Consider the following 25,668-nt stretch of genomic DNA (forward strand, 5'->3'; position numbering starts at 1 on the left):
ACTCAAGCTACTTGAAAAGCCAAGGAGCTTTTCTCTGAACTTGAACTATCCATCCTGATGCCTCTAGATTGATTGAGTTTGTGTTTAAACTTGACTCTGTGTACAAGAGAAATCCAACAAAAATAGCCAGGTGGAAGCTTCTTTCTGACCTATAGCACTATGAAATTTTCTCAGAAATAGCTTTCCTTTTGTGTCTTCCCAGCTTTAACATTTTTAGCTAAAAGGAAGTGAGCTAGAAAGGCTGTGGCCTCTATGTCTGTGTCTGCTTCCCTCTTAACTTTCCTACTCTTGTATGTTTTGCTCTTTCTCTGCCTCTAGTGCTCCATGCCTCTTGTTTCTTTGCCTCATACAAGGAGACAGCAAATTAAATAAGAATTAGGTATTTCCATCATTACTGTGTTCAGTAGAGCTTCACCTGTACCCACACTGCTTAGGCATCATAGAGTCTTAAGTTGACAAATATTTGAAAAGCATGATGGGCAAATTGGAGGAAACAAATTGAGCAGAAACCATGCTTAAATATTTAAAGAGAAATATATTCCTAGTCAGTGAAAACTGAAACTATACCACTATTTAGGGAGTGAAGGAATTCTAATGTCCTCTTTCTGTTAGAGAATGTTATATAGTATGTCCTAATTCTCTAAATGGACATATTTAATCATTAATCAAAATTGGAGTTACTGTTTTATCATTGAATGGATGGAACAAAATTCCTTAAAACGTTTTCCATGACCATTTGAGGTAGAATGGGCTGTGCATATTAGCTTCTCCTGAATATCTTTATTTTGAGCCATAATCTAGAAAAAAAACATCTTATTTGCACATAAGTAATCCATAACTAAACCCACTCCAGTTTTCTTGCCTGGAGAGTCCCAGGGATGGGGGAGCCTGGTGGGCTGCCATCTATGGGGCTACACAGAGTCGGACATGACTGAAGCGACTTAGCAGCAGCAGCAGCAGCAGCAGCAATCCATACCTATGAAAGCAAATCTTTTGAAATAAGATATTCTGTCCTCTTCTTCTTAGATGTGATTTACTGAATTTGACCAGTCTGAAATCCAAATGATCCATAAAGAGTTAAAATAATATCATAGTAAATGATGTTCTTGGGAATAATTCATTTTTAACTTTTGTATTATGAATAATCTATACATGCTATTTTACAGGCAATACATATTTGTAAACTTGCTCATGCAAAATTAGTATGTGTAACAGGGATATTATTAATCACTGTACTTGAAAAATTATAGCTTATTATTTTTTAAAATTGCCAAACTCTCTGAAATGTAAAAAATTCTTGTACAGATATTCCTTTTTATGAAAAGAAATTTAGTGTTTATCTTGAAGATTTTTTTAGTTCTAAATAGGAGAAAATTTATTAAAAAAATTTCAGAGTCATCAAATTTAACATTTTTAAACACTACAGGACAAATAGATATTCTCTTTTTCTTCCATTTAAAATATCAGTCTAGTGTGCCCAACGTATTTCAGATATCATGGTTCATAAATCATTTATTTAACAAATGATTGTTGGATCCCGAACATGCAGCAGGAACTTTTCTGAATATTCAGGATATTGGGACAAACCATACAGATCCCTGCCTTCATGGAGCCTATATTCTAATAGTGGGAGACAGAAATTAACTTGTAAACAAATAAATGATTAAGCATTTCAGACATAAAAAATTATTGGAAGAAGTGGAAAACAAAAACATACGATAGAGCTTGTCTCGGATGGGATGGGCTGCTCTTGGAGACATAAATAATGAAAAGTAGCCAAGCAAATGAATATTTGGGGAAAAAGTTTGTAGGCAGAGGGAACAGAAAAAGCAACGGCATAAAGAGCAGGAAGAAACCTGGCATATTTGAGAAACAAATACAAAGCCAGTGGCACTAGAGTCTCGTGGCCATGGTAGAGGGTAACGGGACAGGAAATTAGAGCAGAAGGCAGATTTCAGGCCTTGTGGGTTCTCTTGACCATGATAAATGGTTTGACTTTTATTTAACTGGCAGTGCATTCTTATTTTTAAGGTAGTAGAAGCAATTCTTTTTGAGAATCTCATACGAGTTTTCAGAGATTAATTATGTCTTCTAAATCCCTGTAGATATATCTGTAACATTCACTGATATCTTAAATAACAAGAGAAAAATAATTTAGAAAATTAGAAATCAATGGTAGAGACAAGATTAGACTTCAGTTGATATAGTCTAATAAAATGGTCTAAACATAGGTAACCTAAACGTGTCATTTTCTTGAGATACTGGAGTATTACCTATATAAGTAATTTTAACCCTTGCAGCCATTTTGGGTCTGAAATTAAGTTTTTTGGTTTTTTAAAAATCTAAACAGAAAATTACAAATCCATGTTTGAGAAAAGTAGTCACAAAAATCATTGCAGTTTCAATATGAGTGTATTCTTTGACTATTTCCCCATAGCAGCTTTGGTTATAAACAAGATCAGATACCAAGCAACAACCAATATGGTATCAGAATTTATAAATGAATTAAATAACCTAATTACACATATTTTGCTTCTTACAGGTAATGGCCTAAATGCCCTGAAATTAAGTAAGTGCACTAATCCAATTTCGTGATGATCTTCAATCACCTTTGAGATTAGTGTTCCTCTTCATGTATACATTGCTTATGCTAAAATACTTAAATGTGCTTTTCAAATATTTGTAGACCAAGTGTAATGCTCTACTGAACTTAACATTAAACACAGTGTGCCAGACTTTTGATTGATTATACTTTTGGCATATTTCAGGGCTGTTTATTTTTTTCCTAGACATTTTTCTCAATAGAAGACAAAGCTATTAAATTTTTTGTTCTTTCATGTAATATTATTTATAGGACATTTTCAAAAATCATGTAATTTAGGAGAAAGTATTTTTATTTTGCAAAGAAAAATTGAATTACTCTTGTTGTTCTTCAAGCTTCTTTTCTTGACTTCCATTTTGTTTTGTTTCTAGGGTTAATTAATTATGTAATGTAAATTGCTTTAACATGGAGCAGTTAGCTGGAATGATATTTCTATCTCCCAGACTAGCAGTTCGTCAAGTTAAATATTAAATATATTAATAACAAAACCAACAGATAATTCAAATATATATTAAGCTTTAAATAGTGTTCTTGGGATCTTATTTAAGCATAGTGATAGTGAAGTCGCTTGGTCGTGTCCGACTCTTTGCGACCCCATGGACTGTAGCCAACCAAGCTCCTCCGTCAATGGGATTTTCCAGGCAAGAATACTGGAGTGGGTTGCCATTTCCTTCTCCAGGGGATCTTCCCAACCCAGGGATCAAACCTGGGTCTCCCGCATTGTAGGCAGATGCTTTACCGGTCTTTTAATATTGAGATGTCACTAAATATCAAATATAAACTGTTACTTCAAAAAACTAGTGAAAGGCTTTAATAAAAACAAGAAAGTGATTAATTTTCTTCTATATGTGCAACCATGCTTATGCTGTGGAATGTACAGTATACAACATGTTCTCTAGTTTGGAGTGTAAAATATACAGCATGTTGTTCTCCACTCACTAGAGACATAAGACTTAAAACTAATATCAAAAAGACTATAATGCACACTAAGATAAATGATGAAGAAGAGCGTGTCTCGTAAGTGCTATGTAAATTTAGAGGAGAGAAATATATCACCATGTGCAGAAGCTAAAGATTTTATGTGGGAAGTGACAATGCAGTGTGGGGCTGCTTATGTGGCTGGGTTTAGAAAACACCCAGGTAGGATAATAGCAGAAGCAAAGACACTGAGGTGACAAAGAGCACGGTAAACAATATTGTCTGCAATGGGAGATTTCTTTGGGGAAAGAATAGAATGGGTAAGTGGTCTTGGATGTGTAGAGGTCCTTAAATTCTAGGCTTTACTGGGATTTTGGTATTACCATAAGGCCTTTGGAATCAGTGAAGGATTTTGACTTAGGGAGCAGAGTGAGGAATGCAACCTTTTAAGATTAGCAAGGTGAATTTGAGAGGACTTAGTAGTAGGTCGAGAATTTTTACATATGGTATGGCATAGATACACCAACCTATTTAGAGGGAGAGACTAAGGCGTGATTCTGTACTGATTTCATTGTTAGTGAAGTATACAAAGTATTTCGAACATTAGCAAGAGGGTCAGGTTAGAGAGTATTAACTTAGTCATAGTAAAAAGATGGGCTCATATTTTCCTAAAGCAAATACAATTTTAATTTCTCATGCTAAAAAAAATCACATTTTATTGTATATATCAGATGTAAATGGAGACAGTCTGTAAAGAAGGATGTAAATGGAGCACATGTATTTAACCTTAAGAATATCCATTATATTATTTTAAAGGACCATTTCAAGGTGAAAATTGCTTTTCAGTACTCTGTGGGGTATATTTTTCATATTATAAAGCACATCAAAAACATGAGCAAGAATACTGGAGTGGGTGGCCATTCTTCTCCTCTAGGGGATCTTCCCGACCCAAGGATTGAACACTCGTCTGCTGTGTCTCCTGCAATGCAGGATTATTCATCCACTGAATCATCAGGGAAGCCCCTGGGAGCAACCACTGTAGATTTTGTAACAAACAGAGTAACCATGACTTTATATCTTGTGATAAAGTATAGCTTATTGTGTGATAACTCTTAATAAATTGATTCAGAAAGCTTTTTCTGGAAAAAGCATGAGGAAAAGAAATTGAACAGTGATAGTTGCCTTTTCCAAGTTATGATGCTGCTCAGAGATTCTTAGACCTGCACAGAAGGTTATGTATGTGGAGAATCTGCTCCTACCAGTGAGCTGAGGAGCCCTAGTTTAGGCTAAGGCATGTGTGGAAAATGCTGCTGAAAAAACTGTTGTTGACTTAGACTGGCAGTTAGGCCATTTCTAAACTCAGGTCAAAGTCCCTCCAGAAGGAGTGAAAACTAACTTTTCAATGGCACAGTTCTCTGGTGGTCAAATTTACTATTGTATACCATCATAAAATCTAGGTGTACATGTATCCGCAGCACAGGATGTAGTTAAGATACAAGCACTTCACATTTGGAAAAACTGTATTATACAGTTAGTGTAATATAACCTAATAATAGAATAAAAATGGACCCTAAATTGGAAAAATCTGTACAACTCTAATAAAAATTTCATTTCGTTTTACACTTAAATATTAATTTACTGACTTTTATTTTGTTACCACTGAAGTTAATAAAATTGAAAAGTTAAACATTTGAAAGTGTACAGAGACATAAAGATGACTCATCACTGAAGGTCTGTAAACGTTTCTTCTCCATTTCTGAGGTTAGAAAGGATAGAAGAGAGAATAGAGAGGGGAAGTATCTGTTGAGTACTTGTGTAACTCCAGGCTTTACTTTGCATTGTTATTTCTCAGAGCCCACATTGATGCTTTGTTTTGTTTGTCATTTAGGAGACTACACACACTTAATTACTTAGTTTCACAGCTACTTGTGATTCTAAGGTCCACATTTATTAGTACTTATAGTCCTTTGTGAACTGATAGTCCTTTGAGGGCTTCCCCTGATGGCTCAGTGGGTAAAAAGAATCCGCCTGTAATTCAGGAGGCACAGGGAACATGAGTTCAGTCCCTGGGTCGGGAAGATCTTCTGGAAAAGGAAATGACAGTCCACTCTAGTATTCTTGCCTGGGAAATCTCATAGACAGAGGAGCCTGGTGGGCTACAGTCCATGGGGTTGCAAAGAGTCAGACATGACTTAGCAATTAAACAACAACAAAAACAATGAGAATGAGTGATGCAAATAATCAGAGCTGTTGGAAAGATGAGACTAAGACAATGCTTTAGGAAAAGATGGATATAACTCTACATACTTGGCAGATGTTTGCCCTTCTCAGCCAGTGTGGATTTTAAAAGGAAAGAACAATGGCTTTTGAAAAAAATTATTTTACAATAGAAAGGCAAAAAGCATTTTATTCACTAATATATATGATACTGTGCTTTATTTCTTGTATATTAAGTTTAAAAATAATCCATCAGACTTATTGTGGAGAAAACATTTCTCCTAAATCCTTTAAATTTCTTCTTAGTGCTAGATGATCTTCATATATCCATTTAAATTCTCTGAGAATGTGTTCCACTTCAAATGTAAGTCCTTTGGAGGACGTGATGCTTTGGAAAGGAAGGGAAGAAGAGGGCAGTATGCCCAAAGGATTTGTTGTACCATTTTTCAAAGCAGAGGCCAGCTGTTTGGGAACTAGAATTAAAATGTAAATTATCAAAGGGGAATAATGAGAGCCATTCTTTTCAGACAATGTCCAATGCAATCACAGTGAGAAAAGGGTTCAGGGAGATTTTCTACTATGCACAAGTCACAAATGAATTGAAAGGCTAGGAGGGAAGTGATTTACAAGGAACTAAGTGGACACAACCCACAGATTGTCTAGGACTCTGGGTAGCTGTATTAATTGAGGAACAGTACTTCAATCCTGCTGGGACTGAATCCAAATTACAAGATAACGGTGCACAGAACTGAGGAAGTCACTGCATTAGTACCATAGCAGGACTGTAAATTTAACTATAGTGCTGGCATGAGTTGCATTTCATGTGGTTTTATGAATCAAAATAGAGGTCTCTGAATACAAGGCAGTGCCACATGGGAACAAAATAGGAAGATTATGCATGAGCTTGGTCAAAATTTTTTGTGTTCACAGTAGAACAAAAATCTATGAGAGCTTTCAAATCCAAGGATTTTCACAGATAAATTAGTTTTTATTTGTATTATTATACAAATTTAAGTACTTTGAGAAAAAGTCCAAAGGGCTACACATAACTCTTGTAGGTATATGTTCATTTGAACTTGATCTAATCCTAGTATTTGGTGTCAATCAGACATCATAGATCTGTAATGAAGAAAACAACTATCAGTGAGGAAGGAAAACTAGAAATATATTGATTGAGTTTTGTACAAACTATGGAAGTGAAGGAATAAAAGAACTTTTTAAAAGTTTGGGGCTTGGGGGAGTCTTATACACATTTTTATAAAACATTCATCCATGATTTTGCCTTTTATATGACAATAAGGTTTATATAAGCTAATGAATAATTTCTGTACTATTGAAATAGCTAAGGACTAGGTCTCAGTGAGTGCTTGAAATAATAAGAGGTTTGATTAGCCAATAAATGTTTAAAATTATGGCCTCTTCCTCCTCCCCCCACTGTCACCTAAACACACACACACACACACACACACACACAATATTTTATTTGGTTTGGATCCATCACTATTACTGGTCAATTGGTTCCATTTTTAAAGCTTAGCAAACACCTGTATTCTGCCAACTCTCTATTTTGTATCTCCAGTTTGGGGCTTCTTTCTGAGAGTCGGACTCCTATACTGCACTGCCTGCTGAATGGCTCTACTTAGCATTCTGTAGGCACCTGAAACTCATTATGTTCGTAATGAAACTTATTTCAGCATTCATCCTAGATTCTTTTTACAGTCTCTATTTTAGGTAATGGAACTATTCCAAGTCAGAAACCAAAAGTTATCCTAGACTCCTAATGTATTTCCTAAATATTAATTTCTTTCAAATTTTTCTTTTCATCTCTACTCTCACTGAATCGATTGTCCATTTAGTTTATTGATTTTCTTGCCTCCAACCTTTTCACATTATATTCAGTCTTTAGAATAATGAAAGTGATTTTTTTTAAACTGTATATCTAGCCAGATCACTCTTCTGTTTAAAATCCTCCCTTCAGTGTATTTTTAACATAACTGTAAAGCTATGCAAATCTATAAGCATGATATCTTTTCCATCTATTTTCAGCCACTGCCTGCATTTTGGCCTCTCTCAGAACTACCAAACTTACTATAGGTCTCCCCACAAACTACTTGCTCTATTCTTACCATTATGCCCCCCACCTCCACTGCTGGCCCCGTGGCTATTTGTTTTCCAGACTTCCCAGGTGGTTCAGTGTAAAGAATCCTCCTGACAATGATGGAAACCCACCCCAGTATTCTTGCCTGGGAAATCCCATGGACAGAGGAACCTGGCAGGCTATAGTCCACAGGGTCGCAAAAGAGTCAGACATGACTTAGTGACTAAACAGCAATTGCTTTTATCTTGCAAAACCAGATCAGCTTTTGTATTTCTCTCCTGCTGGATATTTATGCTTTTTGAGGAAAGGAACCGTCGTATTCATTATCATAAATTCAATACCTAGCAGAGGGCCTGGCATACACTATACACTTGATAATTATTTGTTGAACTGAATAATGCTGGTTTATGGTTCTGTTTACCTTTTGCTATTGATTGCTTTGATTAAATGGATGCTTGTCTGCAACACTGAGTTTCCATCCATGGAGTTAACTTTGTTCAAATACTTAAGTATACCAAGTATTTTCCTCATTAATTTATGCTCTTTATCTCTTCTCCATCCACTCAAAGAGCAGTTACTTCATGTTTACACCCAAATCTGAGTAAAATAAAGGCTTCTTCACCTTAGATTATTGCTTTCTTAGTGGGTTCTTGTGAAAGTTCACTGTGATGGAGAACTTACTTGGCAATGATATTAGCATTTCATAAGGTGAATAAGGATACTAGTGTGCTTGAAGTCTATATTGTTTTGCTTTGTTGTTGTTGCTCAGTTGCTCAGTCATGTCCAACTCTTTGCGGCCCCGTGGACTACACATGCCAGGCTTCCCTGTCCTTTACTATCTCCTGGAGTTTGCTCAAACTCATATGCTTTGAGTTGGTGATGCCATCCAGTCATCTCATTCTCTGTCTCCCTCTTCTCCTCCTGCCCTCAATAACCAGCATCAGGGCCTTTTCCAGTGAGTCAGCTTTTTGCATCAGGTGGCCAAAGTATTGGAGCTTCAGCATCAGTCCTTCCAATGAATATTCAGGACTGATTTCCTTTAGGATTATCTGGTTTGATCTCCTTACAGTCCAAGGGACTTTCAGGAGTCTTCTCCAGCATCACAATTCGAAAGCATCAGTTCTTCGGCACTTAGCCTTCTTTATGGTCCAGCTCTCATATCCATACATGACTACTGGAAAAAGCATAGCTTTGACTATACGGACTTTTATTGGCAAAAGTGATGTCTCTACTTTTTAATGTGCTGTCTAGGCTTGTCCTGGCTTTTCTTCCAAGAAGCAAGCGTCTTTTAATTTCATGGCTGCAGTCACCATCCACAGTGATTTTGGAGCCCAAGATTATTTTGTTTAGGTTAACTTAATTTAAAGGTAAGCAGTGATTTACCAAGAAGATTAACCATTGAAACCAACAAACTGATTGGAAGTTTGGTATATTTGTCTCAAATCAGTGATGGAAATTAGGACCTCCAACTTTTACTTTTCTTGGAGACTAAAATAGAAATTTGTATGACTTTTCCATCCAATATTTGTTTTTGCTGTAGGATTAATTATGTTATTTAATCTCAGTAAGAAAATTAATAATTTATGCCTAAATAATATACAGTGAACACATGAATACTAATTAGTATATTATAATTAAAAGACTTGAATTACACTTGCATCACACTGTCAAGTCAAGTATACATTCCAGTTAAATCCAGCCAGTCAGTATTATGTATAAGGAGACAGAGCTATTGGTCTAAAATTTGAACTTGAATTGGGTTGCTAATCTGAATTGAAATCTTTGGTAAATTTTTGATTGCAGTTTAATAAAATTGCTTTTAAGTAGTAAGAGGGAAAATGAAAATTAGAGTATAATTTAGATTCCATTACACTGACTTCTCCAGGGGTATGTGAGTTATTTATTTAACCTGGAATTTAATTATAATGAATATTTTCAAACTGAGTCATCTTTGAGATTGAGACTAGTTTGCTATTCAAATATCCATTGAAGAAATGTGAAAAACACTAGGTTTCTGTATTAAATTTTTTAAATTGGAAGCAATTTTTAAATAGTGAATTTAAAAATTCTAAAACATTTTATAAAATGCCACACCAGAAAATATTTGGTTGTTACATTTTAAAAATCATAAATCAAGGAGCTGTGGGGGCTCCTCTGGTGATCCAGTGGTTAAGTGGTTAAGACTTGCTGCCTCTATTACAGTGGGTGTAGGTTTGATCCCTGGTTGGGGAACTAAGATCCCACAGTCCACTCAGCATGGCCAAAATGTTAAAAAAAAAAAAAAAAAAAAAGAAGAAGAAGAAGAAGAAACTATGATGCTGGATGGATTACCAGCATTACTCTGAAGAAGACATGGTTTGTCATTTTAGTTTGCATGCAGCCTTGCTTGTGTCTGATTCTATAATCAGTAACTTTCCAAGAAGGATATGGCATATTTCTGTATCATTCAGTTTTGGATTTATAATCTAAGAGAATTATTCTAGTAGTCAGATACTAATCACGGTTCAGCTCAGTTCAGTCGCTCAGTCATGTCTGACTCTTTGCAACCCCACGAACCGCAGCATGCCAGGCCTCCTTGTCCATCACCAACTCCTGGAGTCCACTCAAACCCATGTCCATTGAGTTGGTGATGCCATCCAACCATCTCATCCTCTGTCGTCCCCTTCTCCTCCTGCCCTCAATCTTTCCCAGCATTGGGGTCTTTTCAAATGAGTCAGCTCTTTGCATCAGGTGGCCAAAGTACTGGGGTTTCAGCTTTAGCATCAGTCCTTCCAGTGAATATTCCAGTGAATATCCAGCAAGGACTGGTTGGATGTCCTTGCAGTCCAAGGGACTCTCAAGAGTGGTGCTTCTCCAGCACCACAGTTCAAAAGCATCAATTCTTCGGCGTTCAGCTTTCTTTATAGTCCAACTCTCACATCCATACATGACTACTGAAAAAACCATAACCTTGACTAGACAGACCTTTGTTGACAAAGTAATGTCTCTGCTTTTCAATATGCTGTCTAGATTGGTCATAACTTTCCTTCCAAGGAGTAAGTGTCTTTTAATTTCATGGCTGCAATCACCATTTGCAATGATTTTGGAGCCCAGAAAAATAGTCAGCCACTGTTTCCCCATCTATTTGCCATGAAGTGGCCACAGGACTGGAAAAGGTCAGTTTTCATTCCAATCCCAAAGAAAGGCAGTGCCAAAGAATGCTCAAACTACCGCACAATTGCACTCATCTCACACGCTAGTAAAGTATTTGGTTAGATACACTTAAAAATGATGGAGCCCAGACTGGTGTCCTGTGATGAGCTAGAGGGATTGGGTGGGGGGAGGGGAGGGAGGCTCAGGAAGGAAGAGATAGATATATGTGTGTGTGTATAGTTATGACTGATTCAAGTTGTTGTATGGCAGAAACCCAACACAAAATTGCAAATCAGTTTTTCATGAATTAAAAAATAAAAATTTTAAAAAATGGTTCCCTCTTTAAGAAATTTCAGAAATCACTGATAAAAGCACAGTCCTATTCTAGCACATCTAGTGGGCAATAAGGACAACTAATATCATTATTGTCTTTTTGCTTGTTAGAGAGGGGTTTCTGTTTACACTAAAAGAAAAAACAAACCAAACACTGTGGGATGCACAATGTAAATTTCTGCTTTGCCAAGAGTGATAGTGAACATACATGAAAGTAAAACCTACATCATAATCATTGTTCAGAATAGATTGAGAAGAGTGTGGTTTCAGTGTTTGAGTTTTCTTAAAACCCTAAAGCTATGTGACACTGGTTTTTCGGCAGAGAAATTGCAACATATTTAAAATATGTAGCCAAAAATATGGGTGGAGCCAAGATAAAAGTTAGAACTCTTGTTTCTTATGGAAAAGCAAACATCGCTCGGAACATAAGATCCTACTGGGCCCATAGATAGTCTGCTTTGAGAGTAAGATGTCATTTTTATGTGACATCTTAACTATGATGGCTTATAACAGATGATCAAGAAAATCATGTTCTATCAACAGAACTAAACTTGGGAATGATAATCAGATGCATTGGCAAACCTTTCAGACACCCACGTCTTCCAAGAAAATTACTCATAAAAGCAATTTTGCCTTGAGGTATTAGGCAGCGTGTTTTGGTAAAATGTGCGTATACACTCAACCAGAAAACAAAGCATTTCCTTTCTTTTTGTCTATAGACCATAAAACATACCATAAACTAAATGAACAAAAAGCCACATATTTTTTTGACAATCATAAACTAAGTATCTTTGTTTCCTGCCCATTACAGAATGCAATAACAGAATTAGTTTTACATCATGAGATGCATCTGCAAGATGCCACACAAGCAAATGCTAAAAATTATTTGGATTTGAGGGGGTAGATAAGTTTATAATGGCTTATAATTATACTTATAAGTATAATTCCATACAGTAGTTATAAGCTTGACATGCTTTTAGAAAAAGTGAAATTATTTTAGAAAATCGTCACTTTTCATATACTTTCTTGCAGTTCTAGTCATTAAAGTAACAAACAGAAGTGAAGGAAACTTTAATAGACTGCTGAATGTGGTCCTGACAGACTATACCTGGTGTTCTTTAGATTTATATTAGCCTTTTGTCAACAGTTTGATTGTAGTTGCAGCCAAGGGTCTGCCTGGGATTATTTTTCCTCCTTTGACTTAGCTTTAATGTAACGGTGTATATTTTATCTTTTTTATTGAAAAAGAAAAATCCCAAGAATAGCTTGGGTATACTTACCCACCTTGCCACCATCACCAATCTCAGTTTAAAAATTAAAAAAAAAGCTTTGTACATTAAATTATTTTGAAAATGTTGGCTATTTAATGAACAAAAATGAAACACACTGTAAATTTACAGTGGTGGAATTTTTTGGTGTGTCTGTAGTTAACCTAGAACTATCTGGACATGAATGAGCCAAGGAAAGCAATTTTATAGTAACAACAAAATCATCTAAAATTATATTATTAAAATAGACAGGAGGGGAAGGAGATTCTAGCTGTCTTATCTCTCCACCCAAGTTTGAATAAATATACCTGGTTTTTCTCAGATCATGGTAATCAGTTTCTTCTTAGTGGAACTAATAATCGAGAGACTCAATGAGTCCGCTTCCTCACACCATTTTACTATTTTATTTAAGTGGAGCAAATTCTGCAGAATTTAAAGTCTGGCCTCCTATTGAAATTTAATTCGTCCATGCCAAATTCAAATACAGAGAGCTGTATTCATTTCCCAACACTTCAAAAGTTTGACAGTGTCAGTTGGAGAGCAGATATTTTCTTAGATCTTACCTTTCTAGGTACTCTAGGTAGTTTAGGACTGTGTAGGTCCTTTAAAGCCAACAATTATTTTCTTCTGGCAGAACAGTAGCTTGCTTCTGCCCACGTCTTCTTTCCTTTTCTGGAGCTAATATCTAGCTACATGACTGGAGGAATGCAATGAGATACCACAGTAGCTGCCTGGCTTTTTCTCCCAGACCTGAGTTCTACATGGACGTGAGACTTTGGCCTTCCTGTTGTGTAGACTAAGACACCCTTTGTGTTCAGTCTTCTGAAGTATCAGTATTTAGCCTATTACGCTAGCCCATTCCACATTTCTGGAAAATGTGGTAGCCACTACATACCACTGGTACTTATGCCTGTGGTTTATGAACTAGAAAAATATGAGGATGCCATACCTGAAGTGCACCTTCAAAATGTCATTATTAGAGTCCTACTACTAAGGATTTGAACCCACTTCCATTAGGTCCTCTTTGATTTAATGCCTGATTTTCATAGGGGTTAGATAGGGAGCTACCCAAGTTCAGCACCTTGGCCTAACAGAGGCAACTGAGGACCAACTCTTAGGTTGTAAATGCCATGAGCCTTATTTGCCAGTATGCTGCTGCTGCTAAGTCGCTTCAGTCGTGTCTGACTCTGTGCAACCCCATAGATGGCAGCCCACCAGGCTCCCCCGTCCCTGGGATTCTCCAGGCAAGAACGCTGGAGTGGGTTGCCATTTCCTTCTCCAATGCATGAAAGTGAAAAGTGAAAGTAAAGTCGCAAATTGGCTGGATCATAGTAAATGCATAACATAGATTTTCTTAAATGAAAGAAGGAACAATAGGGTAAGAAAGCTGCTTCAGGTCCAACAGACAGAAATATTTAGCAAGGGCAAGCTCCTTAAACCAGAAATACCTGGTGGCTTGGATGGTAAAGAATCTGCCTGCACTGCAGGAGACCTGGGTTCAGTCCATAGATTGAGAAGATCCCCTGGAAGAGGAGGATCTTCTTCTTGGAGAAGGAAATGGCAATCCACTGCAGTATTCTTGCTTGGAAAATCCCATGGACAAAGGAGTCTGCAGGCGCCATGGCCTTGGGGTCACAAGAGTCAGACACGACTTAGCAACTAAACCACCACCACCAGCATGCACTAGCATGCTGGATGCTGGATTTGAAACTGAAACTTTTTTTGCAACCTGGAAGAGGGCATGGCAACTCACTCCAGTATTCTTGCCTGGAGAATCCCCATGGACAGAGGAGCCTGGCAGGCCTACAGTCCATGGGGTTGCAAAGAGTCGGACACGACTGAACAAATAAGCACATGAGCTCCTTATCCCAGAACTACAGAAATGCTTTGAGAAGGACAGATTAAGAAATCCCGATGTTCGAGGAAGCCCCTCCTTCTCTCTATAACCTAAACCTGTGTTTTCATATCAAATCCCACCTCTTCTATCAAGCTTTCCAACTTTCACAGTCTGTACCAGTGACCTCAAACTATTTTGGTGGTTTACCGTATACTAAAACAGCAGTGAGCATATAACCTAACGCATATTGATTTTATGATATTTTTAAAAATTCCATAGATTAAACTGTTACATAATTATAAATATAAAAATAGAAATTAAAAAAGACTGAATTAAGCAGGAAATAAAGAGTAACTTTCTTTTGAAAATCACAATAGCTTTATTAACATCTCAAAGGCAAATATGAGTAAATTTTATCATTAATGAATTTGGATATAAATCTATATTATACACAATCACCTTGTTTCTAATTTCTTTGGCTGACTTCTTGTCAGATTGGTATAGGCTTTAGTCTTGGTAACGTGACATCTGATGTGTTAGATGTGTAGGGACCAGGTGAAGCTGGCAATGCCAAGGACAGTTCAGTTCAGTCGCTCAGTCATGTCCAACTGTTTGTGACCCCATGGACTGCAGCCCACCAGGCTTGCCTGTCCATCCCAGAGCTTACCCAAACTCATGTCCATAGAGCTGGTGATGCCATCCAACCATCTCATCCTCTGTCGTCCCCTTCTCCTCTCACCTTCAACCTTTCCCAGCATCAGGGTCTTTTCAGATGAGTCAGTTCTTCGCATCCAGTGGCCAAAGTATTTGAGTTTCAGCTTCAGCATCAGTCCTTGAAATGAATATTCAGGACTAATTTCCTTTAGAATGGGCTGTTTGGATCTCCTTGCTGTCCAAGGGACTCTCAAAAGTCTTCTCAAATACCACAGTTCAAAAGCATCAGTTCTTTGGCACTCAGCTTTCTTCATAGTCCATCTTATATCCTTACATGACTACTGAAAAACCATAGATTTGACTATGTGGACCTTTGTTGGTAAAGTAATGTCTCTGCTTTTTTAATATGCTGTCTAGTTTGGTCATAGCTTTTCTTCCAAGGAAGAAGTGTCTTTTTATTTCATGGCTGCAGTCAACACCTGCAGTGATTTTGGAGCCCAAGAAAATAAAGTCTGTCACTGTTTCCATTGTTTCCCCATCTATTTGCCATGAAGTGATGGGGCCAGATGCCATGATCTTACTTTTTTGAATGCTAAGTTTTAAGCCAACTTTTTCACTCTCCTCTTTCACTTTCATCAAGAGGCTCTTTAGTTCTTCTTCACTTTCTGCCATAAGGGTGGTGTCAAGAGTCGGACATGACTGAGCGACTTCCCTTTCACTTTTCACTTTCACGCATTGGAGAAGGAAATGGCAACCCACTCCAGTGTTCTTGCCTGGAGAATCCCAGGGACTGGGGAGCCTGGTGGGCTTCTGTCTATGGGGTTGTGCAGAGTCGGACACAACTGAAGCAACTTAGCAGCAGCAGCAGCAGCATCTGTGTATCTGAGGTTATTGATATTTCTCCTGGCAATCTTGATTCCAGTTTGTGCTTCTTTCAGCCTGGAATGAATGAATGAATGCCGACGAATACATTGGTATTTTTCATGATGTACTCTGCATATAAGTTAAATAAGCAGGGTGACAATATACAGTGTTGATGTACTCCTTTCCAGATTTGGAACCAGTCTGTTGTTCCATGTCCCATTCTAACTGTTGCTTCTTGACCTGCATATAGATTTCTCAGGAGGCAGGTAAGGTGGTCTGGTATTCTCATCTCTTGAAGAATTTTCCACAGTTGGTTGTGATCCACACAGTCAAATGCTTTGGCATAGTCAATTAAGCAGAAGTAGATGTTTTCCTGGAACTCTCTTACTTTTTTGATGATATAACAACGGATGTTGGCAAGTTTATCTCTGGTTCCTCTGCCTTTTCTAAAACCAGCTTGAACATCTGGAAGTTCACTGTTCATGTATTGCTAAAGCCTGGCTTGGAGAATTTTGAGCATTACTTTGCTAGTGTGTGAGATGAGTGCAATTGTGTGGTAGTTAGAACATCCTTTGGCATTGCCTTTCTTTGGGTTTGGAATGAAAGCCGATTTTTCCAGTCCTGTGGCCACTGCTGAGTTTTCCAAATTTGCTGGTATATTGAGTGCAGCACTTTCACAGCATCATCTTTTAGGATTTGATACAGCTCAACTGAAATTCCATCACCTCTACTAGCTTTGTTCGTAGTGATGCTTCCTAAGGCCCACTTGACTTTACATTCCCTAATGTCTGGCTCTAGGTGAGTGATCACACCATTGTGGTTATCTGTGTCATGAAGATCTTTTTTGTACAGTTCTTCTGTGTATTCTTGCCACCTCTTCTTAATATCTTCTGCTTCTGTTAGGTCCATACCATTTCTGTCCTTTATTGAGCCCATCTTTGCTTGAAATGTTCCCTTGGTATCTCTAATTTTCTTGAAGACTTCTCTAGTGTTTCCTGTTCTATTGTTTTCCTCTATTTCTTTGCACTGATCACTGAGGAAGACTTTATGTCTTCTTGCTATTCTTTGGAACTCTGTATTCAAATAGGTATATCTTTCGTTTTCTCCTTTGCCTTTAGTTTCTCTTCTTTTCACAGCTATTTGTAAGGCTTCCTCAGACAACCATTTTGCCCTTTTGCATTTCTTTTTCTTGGGGCTGGTCTTCATTACTGCCTCTTGTACAATGTCACGAACCTCTGTCCATAGTTCATCAGGCACTCTGTCTATCAGATCTAATCCCTGAATCTGTCACTTCCACTGTATAATTGTAAGGGATTTGAATTAGGTCATACCTGAATGGTCTATGGTTTTCCCTACTTTCTTCTTTTTAAGCCTGAATTTGGCAGTAATGAGCCAAATTCATGCCATGATCTAAGCATGGCAGCCACTGCCAGCTCCCAGTCTTTTTTTGCTGAGTGTGTGGAGCTTCTCCATCTTTGGCTGCAAAGAATATAATCCATCTGGTTTCAGTATTGACCATCTTGTGATGTCCGTGTGTAGAGTCTTCTACACATAAGTCTTCTCTTGTGTTGTTGGAAGAGGGTGTTTGCTATGACCAGTGTGTTCTCTTGGCAAAATTCTTTTAGCCATTGACCTGCTTCGTTTTGTACTCCAAGGGCAAATTTGCCTGTTGCCATGTATCTCTTGACTTTGTACTTTTGCATTCTAGTCCCCTAAAATGAAAAGGACGTCTTTTTTGGGTGTCAGTTCTAGAAGGTCTTGTAGGTCTTCATTGAACTGTTCAACTTCAGCTTCTTCAGCATTACTGGTTGGGTCATAGACTTGGCTTACTGTGATACTGAATATTTTGCCTTGGAAACAAACAGAGATCATTCTGTCATTTTTGAGGTTGCATCCAAGTACTGCATTTCAGACTCTTTTGTTGACTATGATGGTTACTCCATTTCTTCTAAGGGATTCTTGCCCACAATAGTAGATATAATGGTCCTCTGAGTTAAATTCACCCATTCTAGTCATAGAATATGGTGAAATAGAAGGACATGCACTCATCTTCTCCTGCAAGAACTTAAAAATTACAACTCACTGCTGAACAACAATTGACAGGAGACTGTTGGATCCCACCAAAAAAAGATAACCCACATCCAAGGGCAAAGGAGAAGCCCTAGCAAGACAGTAGGAGGAGCAAAATCGCATTTAGAATCAAACTCCATACCCACTAGAGATGCTCGGAGGGCTCAAAGAAACCTTGTGCACACCGGGACCCAGAGAACCCATAGAGCCTGAGCCAGAATTGTGTTTGAGTGTCTCCTGTGGAAGTACAGGTCATCAGTGGACTGCTGCAAGGTCAGGGGCTCTGGGTGCAGTAGACTTGGGTATGGCATAAGCCCTCTTGGGGGAGGTAGCCATTAACCCCACTATAGAGCCACCAAAACTTACACAGGACTGGGGAAACAGACTTCTTGGAGGGCACAAACAAAAGCTTGTGCACACCAGGACCCAGGAGAAAGAAGCAGTGACCCCCAAAGACACTGACCCAGACTTGCCTGTGAGTGTCCAGGAGTCTCCGGCGGAGGCGTGGGTCAGCAGAGGCGTGGGTTTGGCGGTGGCCGGCTGCAGGGTTGGGGGCACTGAGTGCAGCAGTGCCTGCATGATACCTTTTGAAGGAGGTCTCCATTATTTTCATTTCCTCCACCATAGTTTGGCCTCAGGTCAAACAACAGGGAAGGAACACAGCCCCACCCATCAACAGAAAATTGGATTAAAGAGTTACTGAGCTTGTCCCTGGAGAAGGCAATGGCACCCCACTCCAGTACTCTTGCCTGGAAAATCCCATGGACAGAGGAGCCTGGTGGGCTGCAGTCCTGGGGTTGCACAGAGTCAGACACAACTGAAGTGACTTAGCAGCAGCAGCAGCAGCAGAGCATGTCCTTGCCCAAAAGTACAAGACCCAGTTTCCCCCACAGTCAGTCTCTGCTATCAGGAAGCTTCCATAAGCCTTTTTATCCTTCTCCATCAGAGGGCAGACAGAAAACCACAATCATATAAAACTAACCAATCTGATCTTATGGACCACAGCCTTGTCTAACTCAGAGAAACTATGAGCCATGCCATGTAGGGCCACCCAAGATGGGCAGGTCCTGGTAGAGAGTTCTGACAAAATGTGGTTCACTGGAGAAGGGAGTGGCAAGCCACTTCAGTATTCTTGCCACAAAAAACCCCATGAACAGTATGAAAAGGCGAAAAGATAGGACATTGAAAGATGAACTCCCCGGGTTGGTAGGTGCCCAGTATGCTACTGGATATCAGTGGAGAAATAACTCTGGAAAGAATGAAAAGATGGAGCCAAAGGAAAAACAACACTCAATTTTGGATGTGACTGGTGATAGAAGTAAAAACTCTTCCCTGGTGGCTCAGATGAAAGGCCAATGCTGTGAAGAGCAATATTGCATTGGAAGCTGAAATGTTGGGTCCATGAATCAAGGCAAATTGGAAGTGGTCAAACAGGAGATGGCAAGAGTGACCATTGACATTTTAGGAATCAGAAAACTAAAATGGACTGGAATGTGTGAATTTAACTCAGATGACCATTATATCTACTACTGTGGGGAAGAAATGCCAACTTAAATATTTATAACAATTCATTTGTTCCTCTTAGTAAAAAATGTAAATGGAGTTTCTAACATTTACTTCCTATACTGCAATAGAGCCTATGTATTTTTACTATTATCACTTAGTAGTTGAATATCTAAAACTTTTTATTATTTGCCTTTGCTCAAGTATATTTATATACTTACCCATCAGAATGTCTGTAAAGGACATGAAGGTCTTATCTTACACTTCAGTATCCTGTGTATCATCTGAAAACACCTGTAAATAATGTTCAAAAATTATTTGATTAAGGACTGTAGCTAATTGGAAAACCCTATTTCTTGATAATTTTTGATTCATTACAATAATCTAAAGAATCAGAATCTAATAGGAATTACCTTAATTACCTTAAAATGGGCAGTATGGTAGACGGTATGAAAAAAATATTTGAACTGTCTTGCAATCCATGTACTCCTATACTGGAGTGGGTTGCCGAGATCTCCTGGAGAAGGAAATGGCAATCCACACCAGTATTCTTGCCTGGAAAATTCAATGGACAGAGGATCCTGGCAGGCTATAGTCCATAGGGTCGTAAGAGTTGGACATGACTTAGCGACTAAACTACCACATACGGTAGGTAGTCAGATGTAATTATTAGAATTTCCAAGTTCTCTTATGAAAGAGTTTTCTTTTTTTTCAAAGCTATTAGCAAGTTCGAATTTTACCTTTTATTTCCCCTGGCTGAGTATGTAAGTAAGTCCTTTGGACTGGTAAACCAAGAGATATAATCCAAATTCATATAATTTGAATCTGAACAACTGAGTTATTACTTACTCTCCGAAACTGCTGTTTATACCCTTTGATACTGAGGAGTCATTAAAATGAAGTTGGGCCATGTTAGGGAGGAAAGAAGTTTTTTTATAAAAGATTCATCATTTATTCCTCACCTCCTGACTCTGCCTGCCTGGTTGCGGTCGGGGAGAGGGTCAAGGCAGGGAGTGAATATAACCCTCAGGACCTACTTCATCCAGGCTCTTGTTCTCTCTGACTTCATGCTCTTCTTTAGTCACTAAGTTGTGTCTGACTCTGCAACCTCATGAACTGCAGCATGCCAGGCCCCTCTATCTTCCACTATCTCCTGGAGTTTGCTTAAATTCACATATGTTGAATCAGTGATGCTATCTAATCATCTCATCTTCTGCTGCCCTCTTCTTCTTTGGACTTCAGTCTTTCCCAGTATTAGTGTCATTTCCAGTGAGTCAGCTCTTTGCCATCAGGTGACCAAAGTATTGGAGCTTCAGCTTCAGCCTCAGTTCTTCCAATGAATATTCAGGGTGGATTTCCTTTAGGATTGATGGTTTGATCTCCTTGCCATCCTAGGGACTCTCAAGAGTCTTCTCCAGTACCACAATTCAAGAGCATTAATTCTTCGGTGCTCAGCCTTCATTATGGTCCAATTCTCACATTCATACATGACTACTGGAAAAATCATAGCTTTGATTAGATGGACCTTTGTTGGCAAAGTGATGGCTTTGCTTTTTAACATGCTGCCTGGCTTCTTTTGGGTTCAGCAGAAGGGAAGCAAGAATGGTTGATCAGTGGGTGGGAGAAGAAAAAGGTCAGGTGTTTATCCACTCTCCTCCTCTTCCCTCTGCTGCTGAGAATGCCTGTGTCTCCCTGGTGGATAGGGCAGGCCCCTATTCCTGGCTGTAGCTTTTATGGAGTCTGGTTATACTGTTCTTTCTCTTTGCTCCTATGTCCCAGGGATGAAAATAGCTTTGTACTTTTCTAGTTCCTAGTTGGCAACATCCCTTGTTTGTTTTGTTAACTTTATCCACACCTCTAAAGAATCCCCTCCTCAAAATCCCACTTTTCTGATTGGACCATGACAGATACCCATGCTAAACAAGGTTGGAGTGTTTAATACAGATCTGAAGAAAATTTGCTGCCGAGTGTATGCAGGCACAGCTGCAGGAGGCTAAGAATAGCTCTGTTTGCAGCATCTTTTTTTTTTCTCTTCAGAGTCTTTTGCAATTCTAAATTACTTTGGAGGGGTTCAGTAAGGACTTTATCTTTCACTGCCAGTGTTTCTCTTGTAATCTGATTCTCTCTCTACTCGTTCAGAAGAGCCTGATATTGGAAGTTACCCTTGTTACTTGACCACAATAGTATTTTAGAATTGATGAACTTTAAAGAAGCATGCCCCAGCCTTGCATTTATCGTTTCAACTTTCTCTCTCTAATTTTGTATAGAAAATCTGTATTGATTGTAAGTGAAATTTTAGGCAACACCAAGTTGATGTAGTAATAATTAAGGACCCAGAAGAACATCTTGAAATCAAACAAGGTCTTTTTTCAAGTCTTGCTTTCAGAGTAAACCTGATCATGTCTTTGAGGTTAAGAGTAAGGTTAAGATCATGTCTGTGAGGTCAGAGTCTAGGTAGTTTTCCCCTCTAGAGATAGACCTGTGATCTCTAGAAGCTGACAGAGATGGGGGAGGGTTGACCTATATGCAAATAAGAAAGACCTATTTCTAGGAGCTATTTAGTTTCCCCAGCTTCTTCAAGGAGATAAAACCCGCTTTCATCTAGTCTCCTGGCAGGTCCTTCTCCTAGAAAGGCTTTCCATCCAAAACTCTCCTCTCTCTTTTTGAGCATAGATGAGTTTCTTTAATCTAAAGATCTCCTTATACATTTTGTATTTTCTCACACACCTAAGGGGGGAAAAAAAAACCCTGTGGTATTTTAGTACCCTTTTATGATATTCTGGGGTGTGTCCCTAGGCATCCTATATTCTTCCTGCCTTTGATAATAACATTTCTTTTGACAAAGTATACCTTCAGAATGAAACTGTCAGTTGCAATAGAATAAAAACATAGAAAGATTGATCCAAATTTTTACATTTTTTGATAGCAGTATGTTTGGTCCTGCAATACACAGTCCCATCTGTCATAATGCTCCTCCATCCCTCCAGTTCCTAGGCTGTAGACACCCGTTAGTACCAGCCAACAGTTCTCAATGTAAGTTGAAACATGGAGGGAGGCAGAAAGGTATGCTTTTACTATCTTACCTAAACTCCTTTGCTGAAGTCTTACAGCATTATTTTGTTTGATAATCGAAGGGGATGCATGTAGTTGGTCACTATCCTCTCTACAAACATTGTTGATCTTTCATGTATATAAATAACAGTTACATCTCTCCATTTTCATATTTACTATAAAATAAATTGAGAATATCTAACCATAACCTTGATTTTTTCCTTCATGATTCTTATATTCCAGTCCTGTAGTTATTTTCTTTATCCATGTTTTCTCCTGCTCATCTATATTTTGAAGATAGACTAGCCCAAAAATGAATTCTGAGCTTATATAAAAACACATATTAGACAGAGTGAAAATGTGCCTTATGGTCTTTGTGTTTTGTACTCTGTTATTACATCTCAAAATGACAGTATAATTGTAGAGATGTTATTTTTTCTTTTGTAAACTATCCGAACCCCCGGATATTCTCTGCTTTAATGATGCATAATCAGCCATTATCTATCTTGTATTTATGCTTTTGTTTAAGAAATTAATGACAAACTGGCAATGATAGTTCTAATTTGGCACTTTTCTTGGCACATTCAGCCCTAAATTAGATTTCATATGTCAAAAAGATATTATTTCCCCTTAAGAAATAAAATATGAGTCTGAACATTCAATATAAAAATATTATAAAGTTGAAATGTATAGCTTTAATAAACAACAATGTAACATAACAATTTAAGATGGCTGAAGGTTAGGATTATATATAAATACCCATAACTGTTACTGATTATATTTGTTTTCCAAAAGAGTAAAACCTAAGTCATCCCAAACACATTTGTGCCCATCTTACACTGACAGTCTTGCAGAGAAGGATTCCATACATTCTCTTAGTAACCAAATTTCTTATTTAGAATTATTTTTATAGAATAAGTTATTTTTCCAACCATGGGCTCCCTGGTTCTGCATTTATTCAGATGCAGTGTTATGTCAGGAAAAACAGTGTTTCTCATATGAGTAACTGTTTTATTATGGGCATTAGTAGCATACACAGATGGCACTAGATAGAGTCACCCTTCCACTGGAAATTTTTTTAAAAATAGCAAATTTTAATGCTCTTAGTTCAGTCAGTAGTGAGTAAAAAATCTCAATCCTAAAATCAGAGAAAAAGAATTTTATATTGTTCATGATCTGAGGCAGGAGTTTATTCATCTAAACTAATGTGTTAGAAAATCATCAGTATGTTCACTGAGCGCTAAATATCTTATACATTTAATAACATTAAATTATAATATTTTATATTATAATAAAACAGTAATATGTAGTAGTATGTAATGGCTTCCCTGGTGGCTCAGTGGTAAAGAATCCACCTGGCAATGGCAGGAGACATGGGTTCAATCTCTGAGTCGGAAAGATCCCCTGGAGAAGGGAATGGTAACCCACTCCAGTGTTCTTTCTGGACAATCCTATGAACAGAGGAGCCTGGCAGGCTACAATCCATAGGATTGCAAAGAATCGAACATGACAGAGCATGCAGCAATAACATGTAATATGTAAATATGTGATAAGAGCTAATCTTTACATACTGTATAATAAGGTTTAAGCATGTGCCTTGCGCTCTTTCCAGTGTGTATAATCATTTGCTGTTGCTGCTGCTGCTAAGTCGCTTCAGTCGTGTCCGACTCTGTGCAACCCCATAGACGGCAGCCCACCAGGCTCCACTGTCCCTGGGATTCTCCAGGCAAGAACACTGGAGTGGGGTGCCATTTCCTTCTCCAGTGCATGAAAGTGAAAAGTGAAAAGTGAAAGTGAAGGCGCTCAGTCGTGTCTGACTCTTTGCAACCCCATGGACTGCAGCCTACCAGGCTCCCCCATCCATGGGATTTTCCAGGCAAGAGTACTGGAGTGGGTGCCATTGCCTTCTCCAGTATAATCACTTACTCCTTACAATAACCTCATTAAGTAGATACTGTTGTTAACCTTATCATACAAATGAGGAAACTAAGGTGAAGGAGATGTTAAGTACTTTGTCCAGAATCACACAGGTAGTTAGTAGTAAGGTGAAAATTTTATTCCATAATCCTAACTACAGGAATCCGCTTTCTTCTCTAAAATCAAATCATGTCTGTTCTCTTTCTTGTGAAGTGATTTCAGATGTCCATTTGCTTGAAATATTTAAATTAGGTTACTTAGTAACCTAGTATCTAGTCGTTATTGACTATCACATTTTAAAGGTATGTTAAAATATAATGGATTAGCAAGTTAACTTATCTTTGAAATTGCTCAGCTCTGTTTGTAGTTGTATGAATGCAGGTCTGTATTCACGATAGCCAAAGCAAAGTGCAAATTTTGTTTACTCTTGTTCCATTTCTTGTAATGATCCTCAAATGCTTGAAATAGAGACGCATCTTTAGGAAGATTTTCTGAACAGAATGTAAAAATTATCAGTGTTAAATACTTCTGTAATATGTAAAGCATTAATAAAAATTGCTGCTTCAGATTTCTTTTTAATATCTTTAGAGCTGAATGACCCTGTCATATAAATATTTTAAAGAAAACTTGCAGTAGTGTTTCAAAAATCAGCTTAGAAATCCTAGGCTTGGGGAATGGTCATGATGATTCATGGAGAATAACTGGATTCTCATTCTTGCCTGTTAATCATTCACCTAGCTCTGAACTTGACTGACACCATCCTTGTGAGTACTACCCTCTTCTGCTGCTGCCGCTGCTATTATTAGTCCTACAGCTTCCGCCACTACTGCAGCGCTGTTACGAACAGTTAGTTCCTTAGGTGTCCTAAGTACCAGGCATACTACTCAGCACTATCCACATTTCACTTCATTCTCACAGTCATTTTGTTAGGTTAGTTTACCCCAGTTTTATTGTCAAACCTGAGCATCTTTAATCTAAAGCAGCAATAAAATGAAGTGACTGTCACCTAATCTCCTGAACGTTTTGTCCCTCTCCTGCCGCTGAGTCATCCTTAAAGGGAGTACTTAAATGGCCTCTTTCATGTTGTGAGGCACATTTGAGGGGCTAAATGGAGAATCTTCCCACTTTGACAGAGGGAGTTGAAATGGTTTATAACATTTTCCAGTGCAGTTTAGGAATTATATCCTCAGGCTGGGAGAATTGG

At 38.1% G+C, this 25,668-nt stretch overlaps 1 protein-coding gene across 39 annotated transcripts in view; it reads left to right on the plus strand.

Moving 5' to 3' along the window:
• Positions 1-25,668, plus strand: part of MAP2 (microtubule associated protein 2) — a 301,176-nt gene that overhangs the window by 10,748 nt on the left and 264,760 nt on the right. The window contains exon 2 of one of the 39 annotated variants that reach the window (XM_025278148.3): positions 2,543-2,569. The exons of the other annotated variants lie outside the window; for them this stretch is intronic. The gene's annotated coding sequence lies outside the window, so the exon portion shown is untranslated. The remainder of the gene's footprint in view (positions 1-2,542; positions 2,570-25,668) is intronic. 39 annotated transcript variants of the gene reach the window in all.

Source organism: Bubalus bubalis, chromosome 2, assembly GCF_019923935.1.
Source record: "Bubalus bubalis isolate 160015118507 breed Murrah chromosome 2, NDDB_SH_1, whole genome shotgun sequence".
NCBI lineage: Eukaryota > Metazoa > Chordata > Mammalia > Artiodactyla > Bovidae > Bubalus > Bubalus bubalis.